Genomic DNA, 22,856 nt, shown 5'->3' with positions numbered 1-22,856 from the left:
CCCGGCCTGGCACAGTTCAACTGGACTTACCCCAAACATGATGCTCTTTGGACGGGACATAACAGAGCCCATTGACCTGGTCGTAGGAAAGCCCCCCAATGACACACTGAATCAAACAATCCCGCAGTATGTGGTTCAGATGAGAGAAAGAGTGGAGTTGGCACATCAGCTTGCAAGGTGTGGTAAAAAGCAGTATCACAAGAGAGCAGCCAGGACTCGCTACAAAATGGGTGATGAAGTATGGTACCTTGTCAAGGGAACGAAGCAAGTAAAAAACAAAATAAGTTTTCACTTTGAAGGATTCGGATTTCTGCCTTCCAATCAGTCTCATCATGGATCAACGCTTATCCTTTTCCATCATCCTGTTCCTCATTACTTTTTTATTAAATATGATTATTTGATTATTTAAATGAGTATTTAACTTTGAAATGATTTTAACTAATTAATAAGTTAACACACTGCTCCATGTAAGAATGTTCAGTGCATTTGCCTGTATCTGTAACTGTTTCAGGAGCCACCAAACTAGGTCAGAGGTCACAGAGACCTTGAGGGAGGGCTGAGCACTGGAAGCAACTGTCTCTATTGTTATTTCTATGAGTTAATACTATCTAAAATGTCTAAAGTGGTTTTGCTATTTTTACGGTTAATTCTTTTAAAGTAATTCCTTTTTATGCTAGATAGACTTTGTGTGTAGTGAGGATATTGTAGCCGAATGTTGATTAAACTAGTTTTGAACCAGTTTGATAAGACAGCTAAAGGTACAAGAAACAACTTTGAGTTTCCACAACAAATTATCTCTTGCGTCTACTGCGTTCATGGTTCACCTTTAACAGGTCGGAGATCAGCTCTTAATAGTTTAGGGCCTGACCCGCAAGAACCATGCCGCCATCCATATCTGGAGTTAGATACAATTCTTCCTTGACGCACACATTTAGGCTATCCATATCTGGAGCTAGATACAATACTTCATTGACGTACACATTTAGAATTGTCTATTTTTGCTGTAACTAATTAAAATGTTTAACTGTGATCCCATTTTTTCTGGACGTGTGTAAAGAGTATAATTGCTGCATTGTTGTACTGTAAGTCAGAGCGGCCTAGGAACGCATTGTGGTTTGTTGAAGCTGGCTTCTGCTGATGAAACTGCAAACTATCTTCAGTAAACTTGATTTATTTATTTGAAACTCTGACTCCGGCTCTTCTTCATCTGACAGACTGGTCATTCTTTGGGTTAAACCCTACAGTTGGAGGATATAATTTTTAAATTTTATAATTAAAAAATTATAGACAAGGGAGTGTCTGTGAAGCAGTGGGTAGTAACGGAATGCTGTGGGGTTCTCATTCAGACTTGAATGAAAGGCATCAGTGGATTCACAAAATTTGTGGTAAATTTATGTGGAATCCCGTAGAGAGCTGGTGCATGTTGCGGTACACCAATATTGATACTGATACGTATAACGGTAGTTGAAAGGTGTACCTCCTCCACCCAGAGTTAAATACTCAGTTAATGGGTGTGTAAAAGGGTTTTGAAGACATTCTCGGGGATAAAACTTGGACTGGTTTTTGTATTTAGTAGTGATTAAATTAACTCTGAGAGTCTTATAAGTTCCACCACTGCTATCTTCCTGCATCACAGACAAGGGCATGCCTGGCTTTAAGAATAGTGTAGATTAGTTTATAAGGGAAAGAAATAAGTGAATAAAAATAACATTATAATAGAGATCCATTAGATAATAGTGGCCACAAAAGTCAGATAAGATACCTAGAAATATCACGGTGAGGTTGATTGATCAATGATGCATCAGGAGCAATCCCAAGAAAAATATGACCATAACTGGATTGGACCAGTCAGGACAGCTTGCACATCTTGAGGATGGTTTGCAGATTCATCAAGCAGAAGCCAAGGGCTGTTGGTAAGATTACCTCTCAAATTCTTGTTGCTTTTGGTGTTAAAGTCTGATATAAAATGACTGAGAAATTAAGTAGCTTGCTTAGTCTCCATAAGAATTATGAAATAGAAGAGATAAGAATGCAGTAAATAGCTCGGCTACACTCTCGGGTTAAAATGATCTTAGAACTGATTATTCTAAGATTATTCTTCCTTTGGCATTTGATTGTGATTGAAAAGCTAAAATCTAAATACTGAGTGTCTAGTAGCAAAAGCCCCAAGCACAGAAACTGACAGTAACATTATGGGAATAAAGAATAGCTTATGTTTTGTCTTTGAAGATAAGATCCTGTGTGACTGCACTTGTATTGTAACACAGACAACTGAAGTTAGGATCCACTTGTAGGTTTATTCGAAGTCAGGGAAGCAATGGTCACCACAGGTGCAAACAGATGTATAAAGGCAGTCCAGAATCGTACTCAAATGTATCAGGCGAGAGGTCGGAAGACAGGCGGCAGATAAGGAGAAAGGTAAATAAGGCAAAGATCAAAATACGGAGAAACAAGACTAAGGAAAACGCGTTGAATCGTCTCTTACAGTTAAACAAGACTCGGCAAGGGAAGTGAGTGTGTGTGCTGCTTAAGTAGTGTGTAATCAGTCTTTGACAATCCTCAGGTGGTGCCAGTGTAATCAGTCAAAATGAGTAAGCGTGTGTGTGAGTGAAGTGCATGTGTGAAAATGTAGTCCAGAACTGGCGGATTTGTAGTCCATAGGGATTGTGAGTGAGATCTAGTGATCTATGAAGTTACGATCGCTGGTGATTGTGACAGAGCCCCCCCTCTAAGGAGTGGCTTCCAGACACTCCTAATACAGTTCAGGCGGGAGGTGAAGCAGAGGCGGAACAGGGGGAGGGATGGAGGGCCAGGACCATGTAGCGGAGGTGTACATGAGGCATGGGGCTGAGGAGGGCCTGGAGCATGGAGCTGTGGAAGGCCTGGAGAGTGGAGCTGCAGAGGGCCTGGAGTGTGGAGCTGCAGAGGACCTGGAGAGTGGAGCTCTGGAGAGCATGGAGCTGAAGTGGCCCTGGATCATGGAGCTGCAGAAGACCTGGAGAGTGGAGCTCTGGAGGGTCTGGAGCATGGAGCTGCAGTGGCCCTGGATCATGGAGCTGCGGAAGGTCTGGAGCATGGAGTTGTAGAGGACCTGGAGTATGGAGCTGTAGAGAACCTTACTTTCAGCAGACATCGGCGGGTCATATGAACCTGGTGATTCACACGGCTTTGGCAGCTCTGTGAAGTCCTGCGTCCTTGGCAGCCATTCATGGAACTCAAACTGCGGCTCTGGCCTTTCGTGGGACTCAGGCGGTTCGGGCCTTTCATGACACTCAGGTGGCGGCTCAGGCCTTTCGTGGAACTCAGGTGACTGCTCTGGCCATTCGTGGGATTCAAGGGGATCTGGCGCCTGCCATTCGGGAAGCTCATGTGGCGGCGGCCATTCAGGAAGCTCAGGCGGCGGCCATTCAGGAAGCTCAGGTGGAGGCGGAGGCCATTCAGGAAGCTCAGGCGGCGGCTGCCGCCATTCAGGAAGTCCAGGTGGCAGCGGCCATTCAGAAAGCTCAGGCGGCAGCGGCCATTCAGGAAGCTCAGGCGGCGGCGGCGGCAGCAGCTCTGGCAGCAGTGACGGCAGTAGCTCTGGCGGCAGTGGCAGTGGCTCTGGCAGTGAAGAAGATTTTTATTTACTAAACCTATATGAAGACACATTTAATTGGGTGAGTGGAGGGCCCTACGAATATGCCATTATATATCTTTGAAAACAGGTGATAGGTTAAGGCAAAGGGGTCATAAAAGAGCATGAGAGAGGACTTGAGGATGCAATGAGAACCATCTGTGTCAGAAAGGCATGAAATGTATACAACACATGCTGAAACTGTCATGTATATTTGAAAAGACACATACTGTATGGGAGAGAAGAGTCCAGTTTAGATGTTTGAAACATAGATACTAGTCATGATTACCAAATGTGAACTGTATGTGGAAAAACGGTGATGATTATATTAGATCTGTACATTATAAGGGCCAACAAGAAGAGGGGTCTTTAAATAGGGCTCGTAAAAGAGTAGGAGCTGGGAGAGGCCTGTTGAACCAGTAAACAGCTGTGAAAACACAAAGGTGGGAGGAAGCAAGGATAAAGGGGATAGCAAATTTGAGGGACATGGGATTTGTCCTGGAGTGAGACTAGAGATGGGTCTGCTCCAGGCTGTCTCTGCTTTTTTGGGAAATATTCCAATAAAGTAGATTCTTCTGATATTCATAACCCCAGTCTGAGCTTGATTCATTAAGAGAAACAGCCAGAAACCACAATAAATGGCGTCCCTGGGTGGGCTGGAAAGGAGCAGGACTGGTGTTGCTGTACATGCTGGACTGGAGAGAAAACACAAATATGTGGCCACAATAAAAAATGGTAAGCGATTTTATGCTTATTAGTTTGTGTTTTTTCTGCCAGGACCTGCTTGTAACGGTAAAGACACTTGAACTGTTTCTCCAGCTTTAAAGAACTAAAAGTAAAAGTAAACATAAAAAGATATTAAAAGAAATAAGGGGTTTTGAATAACATAAGAAAAAGAGTAATTTGCATGCAAATGATCTGTGTTTTCCTAAGAGGGCCTTGATGGATAGGATAAACATTAACTAGTAACTGTTACCCATATTTGGGAAATTATTAATGATGTAGGATATGCACAGAGCATTTATAATTTTAAGAGAGAGTCTTTAATGTGCGGTGACAGTTGAGAGATTAAAGCAGATTAAGTTTAAGTAGAGAGATGCGCGCAAAGTCCTACGATACCGTTTTGTTAAAGGTGAAGCAGAAGGCTGCATGGGTAGGCAAAAATCCTGTGGTTACCGCTCTAAGGTTAGAGGCTGCTCGGACAGGTCACTCAAGAGGAGTGTAGTGAAAATCCTGTGGTTACCGCTTCAGTTTTAGAGAAAAAACATGAAGGCTGCTCGGGCAGGTCACTCAAGAGGAGTGTAGTGTAGTGTATTTATTCAATTGTATGTGTTTGTGTATTTGCTGCTTCAGGTTGAGGCAAAATAGTCCATATTGGTGTGCAGAGAAGGCTCCCTTCCTCCTCCTTGACTGGAACGAGGATAGGGGGATGCAGCTCATGTTACATTGAGTGGAGAGAGGAGTGAATGAGAAGAGAAAAATAATAAGAGTAGAAGTGTGAATGTGTTTAAAAGTATGTTTTCAATAAAGAGAAGGTTAAAATAACGATTATAGTAGATTATAATATAAAAGGATGGCTGCAAATTTGTGGTGTGATTTAAAGAGCAATAAGAATAGTAATTGATGCAGATCAGGGAAGAGATTATGATATAAAGGAGGAGTCTTTTAAACCAAAAGTAATGGAACATATTGCATTCGAAGGACACAGACTGAAGGCAGAAGAATATACTAGTTAAACATTTTTCTGAAAATGATCTTTGTGTTTTAAGTTGTGTTTATGTTAAAAAGAGAACAATGAGTGCACTGAAGCAGAGTGGACTGAAATTCCTGACATAGCAACAGGTGGAAGACAGTCTGCCCCAGGATGGGGGTAAGAGAGAGATTTATGGTGTCCATGTGTGAACAGTAAAAGAGAATATCAAACTATTATATAAAATAAAAAGATAGACTTTAACATAATCATAATGGGTATAATATAAGTTATTAAATGAAGAGACATATTACAAAGTGCTACAGCAAGATAGTTGAAATAGGGAAATACCAATAATAGAGTAAGATATAATTAATAGTGTTATATTATAGAAAATGGAACTAAAATAAATTCATTAAAAGCTATTACTAATTAACTAATGAAGCCATAGTTTATAAATATATGGAGATAAAGAGAGTATGAAGTAAAATAATAGATTAATAAATAAATAGATTTACTAAGCAAGTATGAATAAATATTAGATAAGTTAGTTATTTGACAAAGATAAAAATGAGAAAGGAAAACTGAAGATTTAAGGATAACGTGTGTAAAATAAAATAAATTTAAAAAGGTTAAAATGTATAAGTAAACCTAAGAGCTAAAAATGCAAATTAGGGAAAGGAAAAAAAGAATAGAATAGAAATAGAAAAAAAATAAGTCCAAACACTGTTTAATAGAGAAAAAATTAGATGTTTAAAAATGTAGAAAATGTTTCAAATATAGGTATATTATCAGATAAGATAATAAAAACTAGAAAAATCAGTAACATTCTGAAGAAACTAAGGTTTGCTTTTAGAGGATTAGTTTATATTTAAGGGCAATAAAAAATGTTTTGTCATCTTTCTCAAAGTCAGCTACATGTTATCTGAGCCATCATCTATTTGGAGTAAAGCACAGTGATTCAGATGAAATTCATAGAAGCTGGGTAAATGTTAAAGAACATGATGGAGTGAGTTAAAAAGTTATTTTTTAAAAGTTCATGCAGTAAGGATCTAAACTGATAATTAAGCATTGCATTTTAAAAATGAAAAATGGTTCTAGTAAGCAAATATGTGGGTTAAATTAATACTATGAACCCCAAGCTATCAGTAATGATTTTGAACAGTTATACCAGATATTAGGCCACCATGTAGTACTGTTTAATTAAAACAGGTATGGAAATGAGAAATAAAATATTCAAATATGTGGCAGAGAATATAAAATATAAAAAATGACAAATGGCAAAAGGAAGGAACATTTGATGCAGGCATAGGGAAAATAGAAACTGAGTATGGAAAATGTTAGGGAAATTAAAAAATCTAAAGAAACACTAGTATAGATAAGCAAAAATGCACAATCTGAAGCTAAAGAAATTAATTAGAATAACACTAAATAAATAGAAAATTATATCATATTTACATATGATAATAATTACTGGAGGAAAAATAAGCTGATAACAAAGAGAAGATAATAGATGGAAGGAGTCTTCATTTGATGGAGAAAATATGGGAAAGAGAAAAAAGACTTTTATTAAGTCATGGGCTAAATTCCATATATTAATTAAGAGGATATAGGGATGGACTTTGGTGGACTGTAGTCTCGTACCTACCAGACATCTCTGAGTGCACTGGCAAATAGGAAAGGTGGTTGAGAAACACAATGGACAAACTGTTGGCTGTGGACATTTGTGAAAGCAGTGAGGCAGGCACTGCACGCCCAGGATTTACTGAGGACTGAAAAGGCTACTGATGTTCAGAGACACTAAAAAGAGTCAAACAAGAGAATAATGAACTGATCAAAACAAGAAAAAGTGCACCACCAGAACTTTACATCAGCTAAATGAAAGAAAAGAAGCCAGAACTAAGAGAGAGGGGGAAAACACTGTGCCCTGATAAGGAAAAATGTGTTGAGTCTGGACACCACAGAAAAGACTCCAGAGCCAATCTATGAACCAGCTGTCTTCTCAGGGTGCGAGGAGGGAGAGTCTGGCAGTCCATCTCAAAGCAGTCGAACTATAGTTCAAATTGAGTATAATGTGACCACTCAGAAGGAAAATTAAGAGCAAAAGTGTACCTACCCATTCTTGTCTCAAATCAGACTCCTGCCAATTTGATAGAGAAATATCGTGTAAATTGAAGAAAAGTGTTATATGAAAATATTCGATGAAAATTTAAATGTGTAATGTTGAAATTATAAATTATGATGAATGTTAAATAATTTGGTTAATTTTCATAAGTTTAATCATAGAGATCCTTGAACATAGAAGGATAAAGTACAATGCATGGTGGTGACAAAAAAAAAGACAGCTTTTGATAGCTGAAGAAATAATTTGGATTAGAAATTTTGATGGAATTAAATATTTAAGTAAAAATTAAGGAAATATCTTAGCATAATCCTATCTTGAGTAATCTAAACCAAGATTTGAGAGAAAAATTATGTAAGAGATTAAGACAGAGAAAAGTGTTTTATACTTAAAGAAGAGATTAGAACAAAAAAAAATGAAATGAACAGGTTGGGTACAATATAGGTAAAAAAGTGACAATTCTAAATGTACTAAAAGAATAATTGAAAGAGAAAAGTGTTTAAGAAAACAGATTTTGTTTCACAAATAATCATATGTGAAAAAATTATTCAAAGCAAAAAGGATTAAGGACTAAAGATGAAAAACCAGAATAGATAGAGAAGAACCTATAAAGAAATAAGTAATTTTAACTTGTAACAATTACAACAAAACTGTATGCACAAGCAGCATGATGTGAGAGCGGGAAGGAATTAGGAGCTGAAGTGGATAACACAAATCAATATAAGATGCAAATTAGGAAATATCTCAGAAATAAAATTATTTAGGGTAAGTGTAAAATTTTAATAATGAGTTCCGGACGTAGAGGTAGAAAAAATTAGCCAGCATAGTGAGGATTAAAATTAAACCTGATGCAGGTTTGCCCAGAGAAACACTAGATGCTGAAACTGTTATAAAAACATGAATGGATTTTATTTGAATTTGATTTAAATTAAATTTTTGACTATGGCATTAGTCAAAACAGACAAAAGTAAATTTTGTGTAGTTTATGATTTAAGCGCAATCAGTGATAGAGGATTTTTCAGCAGAGATTCCCAACACACTCTACTGACATATGTTATTCCTGATGACAAATATGTTAAAGTAATTGATTTCTGTTCCGGTAATTACTAGAGGAGGGTAGACAGTACATTGGCTGATAAGCAATATACATATATTAGAATGCCTAAAAGGATTTAAAGTGGTTGAGAATTGATATTGTAATAACATATGTAGAATTTAGTTATCTGCATGTCCATATAGCTTAAGCTAAGTTAAAAGACTAAAATAAAAAACACTATTGCTACAAATAATGGAACATGATGACTTTTTAGAGATGACTGGTTTAGTGCTGACTAGATATAAGATTATACAATAAAAAGAGTTGAGAAATTACAAAATAGAAAGGACTGAAAAAATTAGGCATGCCTTTAACAAGAAATCCCGATGCAATAATTTTTAGGTAAGATGATAAATAAGAAATTGTATTTTCATTAAAGGAAATAATATAGTAGTTCTAATATAGTAGTTTTAGCATAGAGTCACAACCTCAATTAGATGATTACAAGTTAAACAACAAACTAGTCTCTATGAACAATATATGAAGCATCAGAGTGAAAAAAGAAAGATAAGATTTTTGTAATACATACGAAGTACAGATTGTTGAGTCAACAGCATTTCTAAATATTGGCATTAAAAATGTATATGGTTTGTATCAAGGGTGAAGTGGTAAGGAAAATTAAGCAGCAAAGATAGTGGTCTCCTTATTTTATTATAGTGATTAGTGAATTGTTATACACATGTGACTTTTGTGCAGAGTAGAAGGTGAGTAAAGGAACAGCAATATACATAAGAGGGTTATTCAATAACTTGATTGTGGATGTTGTGTTGCGTTATGATAAACTTTTTTAGGGCAAGAGATACAAGCTTTTGGAAAACCACAGGTGTGGTAGATGAGTGAAGGTGATTCCAGAAGCAAAGTAGGGGAGGAATAGTTATTACATTTAAGACACACAAAGTAAGTCCCATATTTGGAATCCCCACAGAAATAAGTTCAAATAATGTGTTCATTTATAAAGTAATTAAGAGTAATTAAGGTTAATTAAATTAAATAAATTAAAGATGATTAAGTAGATAAATATGTGGATATGTGATTCAGTGAATAAATAGATAAATAAATTAATTGATAATGAGTTAAACGAGAAAATTGAAGAAAATTGAGCAATTATCATACAGACCTGTAAGAAATGGCTGAAAGAGCTGAAGATGATCCATCAAGGCCAGAGCTTAACAAAATATGTGAAAATAATTAACTTAATTGGATTGATGTATTACCTCTTGCGTTGATGAGTGATTGCATGAAAACTGACAAAAACAGGCATCTAACGCTGCATGAAGTGCTATTGGGTCGACCCTTGCATGTAATCTTGCACATAACCTTGCATGTAATCTTGCATTTAACCTTGCATATAACCTAAACTCGTGGAATGTTTGGAGAACAATTCTAATGCATTGGAAAGAAGAAGTTTGGTCTTTTATGAAGAAACTAATTGCCATGTGCAAAGCAATATCTGTACAGGAAACCAGAGAGTAGCAGAAGCAGGAGATTATTCCGATGCTCGAGTATATCTGAGGTGCTCTGGAGAAAGTGGAGTGAAGTCAGGAGAAAAGGACCTTATGACAAGGTTGCCAAAGGGGATACCATCAACTGGGTACCATCTGAACCACTGCAAAAGGGCACCAAAGGAAAAAACTACAGGAAGAGAAAGCTAATGGGAAACAGAGGAACCAGAAAATCCTGAAGCTCAATGAAGTGCAAAGTGTGGCAGGAGGAGTTTATCAGAAAAGTTAAAAGAGTGATTCTGATAATATGCCTGAGTAAGAAATACAGAAGGTGCCACAAGTTCAAGCGATGATAATCACCACAACTTCAGGCTACAGACTCTCAACATAAAGTCTCTATCAACATCTTTTCAGGCCAGAATAAAGAAAGAAACAAACAATTCAATCGCAAGAGTAAATCGGACTGTGATTAAGAAAGCAGAGTGCTAAATATTTTGATAGTTTAGATAAAGAAGAGGATGATGAAGAGGATCCATGCCTTGGGTGTAAGTGCTAGTCAACCTCTACCCCAAAATGGTGGCTCTCTACGATGCGCAAAGTATCTGGGCTGAAGATCAACTTATTCTACTTATTATGTGTGTTGTTGGTGGAGTACAATAGTGTGTAGTGAACATGTATTATGATTATGTATGGTTATTCTTGGATTCTTTGAAATAACTGTGACCCCCACAAGCATATGTATAACCTGATGCACGCTCATGCTTAAAACACTACCTCCTTTGATATAACAGCAAAATAGAATCAAGTATTTTACTGTGTTCTTGTCAAGACTGGATGCAGATGTTTGGCTTGGTTTTATTCCCAAGTGCGATTCCATGATCTGGTCATTTGTAATAATACAGTGACATGTATTTGTCATTCGGTAGTAGAACTTAGAGCGGAATTATGAAGTTGCACTATGGGTAAAGACAATTAAGGTGTGGCTTTAATAAGCCACAGAGGAGGGAAATGAAGAAGATTTTTATTTACTAAACCTATATGAAGACACATTTAATTGGGTGAGTGGAGGGCCCTACGAATATGCCATTATATATCTTTGAAAACAGGTGATAGGTTAAGGCAAAGGGGTCATAAAAGAGCATGAGAGAGGACTTGGGGATGCACTGAGAACATCTGTGTGGAAAGGCATGAAATGTATACAACACATGTTGAAACTGTCATGTATATTTGAAAAGACACATACTGTATGGGAGAGAAGAGTCCAGTTTAGATGTTTGAAACATAGATACTAGTCATGATTACCAAATGTGAACTGTATGTGGAAAAACGGTGATGATTATATTAGATCTGTACATTATAAGGGCCAACAAGAAGAGGGGTCTTTAAATAGGGGTCGTAAAAGAGTAGGAGCTGGGAGAGGCCTGTTGAACCAGTAAACAGCTGTGAAAACACAAAGGTGGGAGGAAGCAAGGATAAAGGGGATAGCAAATTTGAGGGACATTGGATTTGTCCTGGAGTGAGACTAGAGATGGGTCTGCTCCAGGCTGTCTCTGCTTTTTTGGGAAATATTCCAATAAAGTATATTCTTCTGATATTCATAACCCCAGTCTGAGCTTGATTCATTAAGAGAAAAGCCAGAAACCACAACAAAAGCAGCAGAGGCTCTGGCGGCGGCAGTGGCTCTGGCGGCGGTTCTGGTGGCGGTTCTGGCAGCTCTGGCGGCAATGGCTCTGGTGGCGACGGCGTCAACTCTGGCACCTCTAGTGGCGGCGCCGGCGACTCTGGCACCTCTAGTGGCGGCGCCGTCGACTCTGGCACCTCTAGTGGCGGCGCCGTCGACTCTGGCATCTCTAGTGGCGGCGCCGTCGACCCTGGCACCTCTAGTGGCTTTGACAGCGTCGACTCTGGCAGCTCTAGTGGCTTTGCCAGCGTCGACTCTGGCAGCTCTAGTGGCTTTGCCAGCGTCGACTCTGGCACCTCTAGTGGCTTTGGCATCGCTGACTCTGGCACCTCTAGTGGCTTTGGCAGCGTCGACTCTGGCAGCTCTAGTGGCTTTGGCAGCAATGGCAGTAGTGGCTCTGGCGATGGCCTTTCAGGATCAGGAACAGACTCGGGACAGGAAGCCATCTTGTGAGCTGGAGGACTGGAAAGCGGCCATCTTGTGAGCCAAAGGACTGGAAGCGGCCATCTTGTGAGCCGGAGGACTGGAGGCGGCCATCTTGTGAGCAGGAGGACTGGAGGCAGCCATCTTGTGAGCTGGAGGACTGGAGGCAGCCATCTTGTGAGCTGGAGGACAGTTAGTGGCCATCTTGTGAGCTGGAGAACTGGAAGCGGCCATCTTGTGAGATGGAGGATGTTCAGGAGACAGGAGTGATGGTGATGCCAGCCTTATTGTTTCAGTGGGGTGTACAGCAAGCCCTGTTGTCCTCTGGTCTTGCTGTACACTGCCCCCCCCCCCCCCCCCCCAAAAAAAAAAAAAACATTTAGGAGTTTCCTCCACCTCTCCTACAGTGAAGGGGGACCCACTCATCTGTCGTGCCAATCTATGTACTTTTCTAATGTCCAGTGGGGTTTCGTACAGTGGCATTGCCCGAATAAAGGGGCTCAGATAACCCGCCATGGAAAAATATCATCAAGCACAAATTGTTCATAGGTGTTAGGTGGGCTACCTGAATAAAGTCCTCAACATAGTCTTCGATAGAGCGATCTCCCTGACGAAGACGCATGAGTTGAGCTCCTGCTGAACCCATTGTATGGCCAAGTCTTCTGTAACATGGGGAAGTGACACAGACAACTGAAGTTAGGATCCACTTGCAGGTTTATTCGAAGTCAGAAAAGCAATGGTCAACACAGGTGCAAGCAGATGTATAAAGGCAGTCCAGAATCATAGTCAAATGTATCAGGCGAGAGGTCGGAAGACAGGCGGCAGACAAGGAGAAAGGTAAACAAGGCAAAGATCAAAACACGGAGAAACAAGACTAAGGAAAACGCGTTGAATCGTCACTTACAGGTAAACAAGACTCGGCAAGGGAAGTGAGTGTGTGTGCTGCTTAAGTAGTGTGTTTAATCAGTCTTTGACAATCCTCAGGTTGTGCATATGTAATTAGTCAAAATGAGTAAGCGTGTGTGTGAGTGAAGTGCATGTGTGAAAATGTAGTCCAGAACTGGCGGATTTGTAGTCCATAGGGATTGTGAGTGAGATCCAGCGATCTATGAAGTTACGATCGCTGGTGATCGTGACATGTATCTTGGTTTAGCCCTCACCATGATTGGTTTTGGCTGTAAAACTAACAGAGACATGTCTGAATTAAAAAATTGTGCCATATAAGTCTGTGCAAACAAGCAGCTTTATGGTTGGATTTATATATTTTTAATAATAAATAAGACATTATTTACATTAATGGGGGTTTCAAATATTAATTTGATGGATGCAGTTAACCCCTGAAAGATCTTAAACTATTGTTGACTGTAAAAGCTTTCACTTTGGGACGTCACTGTCGCTGTCACCGGACGGTAGCTTCGCTGCGTTTGTTTGGAGTTTAGATTCGCAATTTACATTTTTATCATAAAATACCTCCTCATTCACTAAATATTTATCTCTCCTACTTAGGGTGAACAATCCCTTAACACACTCATACAAACAAATCTTTTTTAACGTTCTGTCTCTCGAGCAACCGCCTGGTGTTTGTAGCTTTAGCCTGCTAGCACCGCTGGTCAGCTAAAGCTACCGACCTCTTTCATTCACTTATTTTCTCACTTACTGGCTTTGCTCTTCACCTTGTACAATGTCACTTGCGTATCTGTACTTGAGTGCAGGAGAAGCATCGATGGAGGCGCTGGAGCTGGAGCTGGAAGCAGTGGAGTCCCAGATTCTCTCCCTCGAGATGAAGCGAGCGGGGCTCAGGGCTAAGCTCTTAACCCGTACTCGCTTGTCTGAGGTAAGTGTTCAATACAACGACAATTCTCCTTCTTCTTCAACCCCGCGTGCTTCTCTGTCCAGGCCCAGCTCACGCCGACACCCGGCTACCACGGCCCCTGGGTGCAGCCGCGTAAGGTGCTTACCGGGTCCCGGGGCAGAACGTCTCCTCCGGTGTTCGAGATCCCCACGGAGAACCGCTTCGCCCCTCTACGCGAGACGGGTCGCGTTGTGGCCATCATTGGCGACTCAATCGTGCGCCACGTCCGCTCCGCTTCCTCCAAAGGTAACAAAGTACGCACTTTCTGCTTCCCTGGTGCCCGAGTTAAGAATATTTCTGCACAGATACCTACTATCCTGAGTGCTGCCTAAAGCCTCGGTGCCGTCGTCCTCCACATGGGGACGAACGACACCGGGCTCCGGCAGACGGAGATCCTGAAGAAGGACTTCAGGAGCCTGATTGAGACGGTTCGACGCACCTCGTCTGCCACGCAGATCATCGTTTCTGGACCGCTTCCTACCTACCGCCGAGGAAATGAAAGGTTCAGTAGTCTTTTTGCTCTGAATGAATGGCTATTAACATGGTGTGAAGAACAGACATTGCTCTTTGCCAATAACTGGAATCTTTTCTGGGAGCATCCTAGGCTCTTCCGCGCTGACGGGCTGCACCCCAGTCGAGCTGGAGCTGAACTCCTGTCAGACAACATCTCCAGAATACTTCGCTCTATCTGACTAGTAAGTAAAAATCACAAATTCACAATTAGCCATACAGACTCCTATTCGTCCCACATAAATAACAGTAATGCATAACTAGCTAACCCCATAGAGACTGTGTCTGTTCCTCGCATTATTAGATCAAGAAACAAACGTACTGTGTGCTCCAGAAATAATCTATTAAGAATTAAACCAGAAAAACCACTAAAAGTGAAAATACAAATTTCATAAAGATTGGTCTCCTAAACATCAGGTCACTAGCACCTAAAGCACTTATCATGAATGAAATAATAACAGATAACAATCTTAAAGCACTCTGTCTCACTGAAACCTGGCTGAAACAAAATGACTATTAGTTTAAATGAAGCAACTCCTCCAGGATTCCTATATAAACATGAGGCTCGTCAAACTGGTCGTGGTGGTGGAGTTGCGTCAATCTTTAGTGATATTCTTAATGTTAATCAGAGAACCGGACTTATGTTAGCTCCTTGAAGTATTAGCGCTTAATGTTATCCTTCCAAAACACTATGCAAAGACCTATGTTATCTCTCGCTCTAATCACCATATGTAGACCCTCAGGATCCTATGTCAATTTTCTAAAAGAGTTTTCTGATTTATCTCTTACTTACTAGTAAACTGATAAAATACTAATTGTAGGAGACTTAACATCCACATAAATGACGCTAACGACACATTAGGGCTCGCGTTTATGACTTACTACATTCACTAGGGATAAAGCAAAATGTAATGGTCCAACCCATCACCTAAGATACACTAGATCTAATTCTGTCTTATGGAATTGAGTTCATTGATGTAGAACATTATACCACAAAGTGATGATATTACAGACCACTACCTCTTACTATATAAGCTGTGTTTACCTGAATTAGCAGATCCGCTCCGATATATCACCCTAGTAGAACTATTGTTCCATCCACCAAAGATGAATTTATATATAACTTACCTTATCTTTCTCTACTTCGAAATGCACCCGCAAACGCAAATGACCTTGATGTAGTAACCAGCAGTATGGATGCCATCTTTACTAGCACTCTAAATACTGTGGCACCCATCAAACTAAAAAAGACTAGAGAGAATAAAAACTACACCATGGTATAATAGTCATACCCGCGCTCTCAAAACAGCAACCCATGCCCTGGAACGTAAATGGAAAAAAACTAATTTAGAAGTCTTTAGAATTGCGTACAAAGACAGTATGTCCAGCTATAGGAGGGCTTTAAAATCTGCCAGGGCTGAGCACCTCCGGAAACTGATAGAAAATAATCATAACAATCCTAGATTCTTATTTAACACCATTGCAAAATTAACAAATAATCGGTCATCTTTGGAACAAAATGTTCCACCGCAAATTAGTAGTGATGACTTCATGAATTTTTTCAGTGATAAAATAGAAGGCTTTAGACAGAAAATAGGAGATTAAACTTTCTGCACCGCCTTATACTTCAGATCCAGTAAACACTCCACTGAATCAAAATAACCTACAGTGCTTTAAAATCATAGAACAGGAAGAGCTAGACAAAATTATAAATAGCTCTAAACCAGCTACGTGTATATTGGACCCAATTCCAACAAAGTTACTGAAAGAATTGCTACCTGTTATAGGAAAACCTCTTCTTAATGTTATCAACTCTTCTTTATCTTTAGGCCATGTTCCAAATCCTTACAAGTTAGCTGTTATTAAGCCTATTATTAAGAAACCACAACTGGACCCCCAGCAACTTAGCTAATTATAGGCCTATTTCAAATCTTCCGTTTATATCTAAAATACTAGAAAAAAGTTATTTCTGCTCAATTATGCTCCTTTCTGCAGACGACAATGTTTTTGAAGTGTTTCAGTCAGGTCTCAGAGCTCATCACAGTACAGAAAATGCATAGTGAAAATAACCAACGATTTACTCTTAGCTGCTGACCAAGGGTGCATCTCGCTATAGTTCTACTCGATCTTAGTGCGGCATTTGACACATTGACCACGGTATCCTCATTAATCGCTTAAAGTCTACAAGTGTCCAGGGGACAGGCCCTACAATGGTTTAAGTCATACTTAGCTGACCATTACCAGTTTGTGAATATTAATGGACAGCCTTCACAAATCAGCCCAGTAAAATACGGGGTGCCTCAAGGATCAGTTTTAGGCCCTTTGCTGTTTACAATATACATGCTACCCCTGGGAGACATTATTAGAAGACATGGGATCAGCTTTCACTGCTATGCAGATGATACTGAATTAAATATTTCAACTAAACCTGACGAGATGTCTAAACTATCCAAGCTAACTGAGTGTATTAAAGATGTTAAAGACTGGATGACCAACAATTATCTTCTCTTAAACTCAGACAAAACAGAATTATTACTTATTGGGCCTAAATCCTGTACACAGCAGATCTCACAACTCGACCTACAATTAGAGGGATACAAAGTTAGCGTTAGCTCTACTATAAAAGATCTGGGTGTCATATTAGACAGTAATTTAACTTTTAAAAATCATACATCCCATGTCACAAAAACTGCTTTCTTTCATCTGAGAAATATCGCTAAGTTACAAAGTATGCTATCCATCTCAGATGCAGAAAAGCTAGTCCATGCTTTTGTGACTTCTAGGCTGGACTACTGTAATGCACTGTTTGTTGGCTGCCCAGCATCCTCTATTAACAAACTTCAGTTAGTACAAAATGCAGCTGCCAGAGTTCTTACCAGGTCTAGAAAATTTGATCACATCACCCCAATTTTATCCTCCTTACACTGGCTGTCTGTTAAGTTTCGTATTGAATTTAAAATATTGCTTCTTACATATAAAGCTTTAAATAATCTAGCTCCTGTTATCTAACCAATCTTCTGTCTCGCTACAATCCAACTCGCTCTTTAAGATCTCAAAACTTAGGGCTTCTGGTAGTACCTAGAATAGCAAAGTCGAGTAAAGGAGGTCGAACCTTCTCATTTATAGCTCCTAAAATCTGGAATAGCCTTCCTGATAATGTCCGAGGCTCAGACACACTCTTCCAATTTAAAACTAGATTAAAGACCTATCTGTTTAGTAAAGCATACACTCAGTGCACCACTTAGCGGGCTTCCACACAGGTTCTGCAGCTACGCTAATTATTTTCTTTATTCTCCATTTTCAACTGGGGATACTCTTCCTGAGGCCCTCAGACTATGCAGGGTCACTGACTTGATCCAAGACCAACAACGAGATGATCCCAAGGTGTCCATATGCTGGACCAGGCCGTATCCTGAGCAGCTACTGTGGTGGTCATGGAGGAGTGGAGAACATGAGACTGATTCCTGTGACGCTTTAGAGACAGACGAGTCTTCGCTGAGGCCAGTTTCCAGCCTCCGCCACTGAGACTGCAGCTCTGCACAAGACGTTTGGCCAGCGGAGAAATTAAAATGGTCGTGCCCAACTGAGCCTGGTTTCTCTCAAGGTTTTTTTCTTCACTTTCGCCATTTGGTGAAGTTTTTTTCCCTCTCCGCTGTCGCCACTAGCTTGCATGGTTCGGGATCTATAGAGCTGCGCATTGTTGGATTTGCTCTTCAGTATTTGGACTCTCAGTAGTGATTATTAAACCACACTGAACTAAGCTAAACTGAACTGAACTTAAACACTACAAACTGAACTACACTGTTCCTATTTACTATGACCCTTTATGTGAAGCTGCTTTGACACAATCTACATTGTATAAGCGCTATACAAATAAAGGTGAATTCAATTGAATTCAAAGGTGAAGTTAATGTTGTGTTTAATGTATGTTTAAAATTAGTAAACATGCATTAACAGTTCTGGATTGCTCAAAACTCTCTTTCTCTCTCTCATTATATGTCAGCTAAGAGTTGCTATCTGCCTGTTCCATAACAATTGATAAGCACAGTGTTCAGTTGGAAATCACAAACACAGATGTAAAGGAAATGCTAGAATGAATACAGAAATTCTACATTTCAATTTTTATGCACTAATATAGGTATTAGTCATTAAACATTAAATTTAACAAATAAGAGATTGCAAAATGCTTTTGTTTTCCCAGTGATGGGTTGCAGCTGAAAGGGCATCCGCTGCATAAAAACGTGCTGGATAGGTTGGCGGTTCATTCCGCTGTGGCCACCCCAGATTAATAAAGGGACTAAGCCGAAAAGAAAATCAATGAATGAAAATGCTTTTGTTAAAGCATCTTTAAAACACTAATATACCCTCTGAGCTATAGAGATAATTCATTTGAACAGTTGTAATTACTGTTTGGAAATTTCTTGTCTTGTCTTCAGTGATGTATTACTGTTTGTAACTTTTGTCTTATCTTTAGTCTCCACCATCACAGACAGGGCCTGATGGCTATATGGAGGTAGCAGACCTTGACACTGAATGGATTAGGGTGATATCTAAACTCCCTGAATAATCTCAGCTTGATGTTCAGTTGATTTAAGTGTTTGATTAACCTGTCTCAATCTTTGAATTCTTGTAGGTAGTCTCAATGGCTTTCATGGTTTTTGAATGCACTTTCCCAAGTTGCAGAACATACTGGATCAAGGAGGAAGCCTGCGCCGAAGTTTGCAGTGTGAGTGGCAGTTGACTGGTGGGCACAAAGGGGGGTATCCTAAGACGGATAAGATTTTCCCTTGGCCAGAGCGGAAAACCACCCAAGGCATGGGACCCTTCGTAACCCCTCAGGCATCTACCCAAAAAGGGGGGTGTTTAATGTGAAAGGTGCTGGACTGGGGTCATGCTCTATCGGCCTAAAGCATCCTTACAGGGAAATGTTTGAAGTTACAGTAGTCTGCCTCAGTGGCCCCATCTAGACCTGATCACGAGAATCCTGCCTTTATTGAGGACATGTCTGTCCTTGTAACAAGCATCAACGGACTATGCCAGCGTATGATACCCTGAGGGAGATGATTGGTTAAAAAACAATGGCAATGGGCTTTCAAGAACCATTGGAGACAGAAAAGTGTCTTAAAATTTTTACCAATGTCAATGTAGTTGGCTGATTTAAAGGCACTGGATATATAAGGTCTGCTTTTTAAGAATGATGAATTCCTGAATGTGAAGCTAAGATGATTTTTAACTGATGTATCAGATTTTTCATAGTATTTTACTGATGCAGGTCCTTATGCGTGGCAAAGGGCAGTTTCGAGATGGTGCTGACTTAAAATAAAGACTGCCTTTGAAATATTTTGGATAACAGCTGAATGGAATTAAGCAGTTAAGTTAAAACAATTACAAGAAATTCTCTTAGCCTTTTTGACATTTAGAACGTTGGTGAATGATTAAAGTTTCTGTATTGTAATCATTTTAATATTATAGTCTAAGACTATTGAAAAATTCTGTGCACGAAACAGAGAGACAGAGATTGCTTGAGTGAAGCCATGAGTCGTGTTTTGCTTCTGTTATCGACTTGCTTGGCAAGTGTAACCAAAATAAGCATCGATATTAAGAAAAAAAACAACCCAGCTGTTTGTCTAAGAAAAGACATTGATTATGAACAGAAACTGGACAGAGAATTTAAAAAATAAATTTGTGCGCGTTCAACACCCAAAGCAAGCTTACTTATGAGCTGTCACAATATTCATGTCTATGGTACAATAATGCTTATTGTCCTGGGGGAATGATTGTCCCTGTTGTATGAATATAGTCACTAACCTCTGGAATGAGTGTTATATCATGACTGATTGTATAAGCGTATAAGCGAAATATCAACATTACAGAAGTTAATAATGATGAGTGAATTGGATGAAAAGATGATGCAGACCATGAGATGAGCTTTAAATAGATGGCTTATCTGGCTCTGTTTGCAATGGTTAATGATGACTTTTTTTCCTGATTCAGATTACTCTCTGGAATAATAATTTTAAAAAGTTTTATTAGCTTAAAGCTGTGAAATTGAAGACTGCCATCCATATTAGGTTACAACCCATGTCTAATTTCACTGAGAGTTCAAAGGTTAATTACTGTTAACTCTTTACTATCTGAATGTTAAAGGTAAATATTTTAGACTTGATGGCATTTAAACAGTGACATTGGCTAAGTCACTAACCACAATAGTCCAGAAAGCACCCTCACTCTAGCAAAGGTAAAATAAGCAGAGAATTGAGTTGAAGAAATTTGTGTTAAAAGCAAATGCAGCAGTAAATCTCTCTCTCTCTCTCTCTCTCTCTCTCTCTCTCTCTCTCTCTCTCTGTGTGTGTGTGTGTGTGTGTGTCCTCAAGGGCAGAGGAACATAATTGTTTGGATGTTGTGTAGAACAGAGAGATAAAGTTGAAAGAAAGTGTTTGAATCTGATGGTTAAATAGCTGATGTAAGAATTCAGTAAGAAGTATTTACTTTGCTGCAGCGAAAATGAACACTTTAGGAAACAACAATGCAGCATGAACTTTAAAAGAATTTTGAAGCAGTCAAGTCAAGCTAATATTAGTGTTGTGAATACTGACAGTGCTGTTTGAAAATGTTTTCACTTATGTTTACAAAAACTTATCTTTGCATGAAATGTCTTTGCATGAAATTTTAGTACTCCATATCCAAGCAAGAGTCTTGATTATATATGGTAGTAGAATTGTTAAATCAGTCTGTTCTTGTTCAATTGGTAATGCTTTCAAACAGGTTTTACTGTCAAATGACATGTATGAAAGATTTTCAAATAATCAAAAGTTTGAGAAGGTAACTACCCTGTGAGCATTTCTAATTGACCAGACAGTAAGAATCAAATTTTATACAAGATCATATTGTCTGCTTCTGATTATATTAAATGGTTTAGTCAGTCAAGATAATTATGAGGTTTAGTCTTATTTCTGTTAAAAGATGCTTGAGTTTGAATTACTTATGATTGATCTTTGTTGAAGTAAACTAAAAATGTGTTAAACCCCTAAAAAGTGGGAACAAAAGAAATGGATTCACAATCCCTCTTTTGCATAATGAAATGGATTAATAGTTTTGTAAAAACCATTATATCTTTCTTGGTCTTTAGGTAACAAGTTATGTCTATATCTAGTCTCTTTGAGGTGACTGAGGGTCTGGCGCAATGCCAGGAGTGCAATAACAATGTTTATTCATTTATCCCGCCTTCTAGAGAGTGGATTTGATATTGAGTTTGTTAACTGTAAAGGTGAATTTGGCTTATTGTATTCAAGCCAATGGTGCTTCCTATTGCTTTCACTCTTTCTATTAATGATACAGAGGAATGTGTTGCATCACTACAATCAAGTCATTATTTGAATGAAAAGATATTTTGTTAAGTGGACCTGACTGACATGGAATTCAGCAAGGTGATAATTAAACATGGTAATGGTGCTCATTTGGACTATTGTGCGGTTGGACTATTGTCATGTTTAAACTGTGTTAATGTAAATATGTTTCATTATCCTAAATTGAAGTTACAGAACATGCTGATGAATGTTTTGAGACTGGTGAAGATAAAGATATTTTTGCACGTCATGAATATGAATCCTGTGTGGCTTAGGTTGAGTGGATGACATTTTGTGACTGATCAGAGGAGCTCCGAGCCTTCGACTTAGCCTGGTTGTTTGGATTTAGAGTTGGAGCAAGTTATAGATGCATCAGAGGATGTATCGATGAATGTTATGCATTGTTTACTTCTGGAGGACTATTAGGGCTTGCACATTTGTGTTCATATTCTGGACCTTGGATCCGCTGTTTTGTTTTTCGTATGTTTTTACTTCTGCCTGCAGGACCCTTAATCCCACCAATGATGAGAAACGTTTGGTCACATGAACCTGTTGTGGGTGGAGAGTGAAAGAGCCCTTAGCTTGGGGACCGGAATTTGTAGGTTCCGGCTTGTCCAAGAAGGGGCGAAGAAACTCTGTAACCTTATTAAGGGAGCATGAGTCATTACTTCCACTCTTCTTAGTGACCTCACTGGTTGACAGGAAGCAGAGTTTTGGACTCCATTTAGATTAAAAAGGGGCACCTGAAGGATTCAGAATTTTGCCTTCCAATCCATCTCATCATGAATCAACATTTATCCTTTTCCATCATCCTGTTCCTCATTATTATTATAATTTTTTATTAAATATGATTATTGTATTATTTTAATGAGTATTTAACTTTGAAATGATTTTAACTAATTAATAAGTTAACACACTGCTCTATGTTAGAATCCTCAGTGCATTTGCCTGTCTCTGTGTAACTTTTTCAGGAGCCACCAAACTAGGTCAGAGGTCACGGAGATCTTGGGTGAACCTGAGGGCTGAGGACTGGAAGCAACTGTCTCTATTGTTATTTCTATGAGTTAATACTATCTAAAAT

Source organism: Danio aesculapii, chromosome 11 (assembly GCF_903798145.1).
Source record: "Danio aesculapii chromosome 11, fDanAes4.1, whole genome shotgun sequence".
NCBI classification, from domain to species: domain Eukaryota; kingdom Metazoa; phylum Chordata; class Actinopteri; order Cypriniformes; family Danionidae; genus Danio; species Danio aesculapii.
This window is presented reverse-complemented; position numbering follows the sequence as displayed.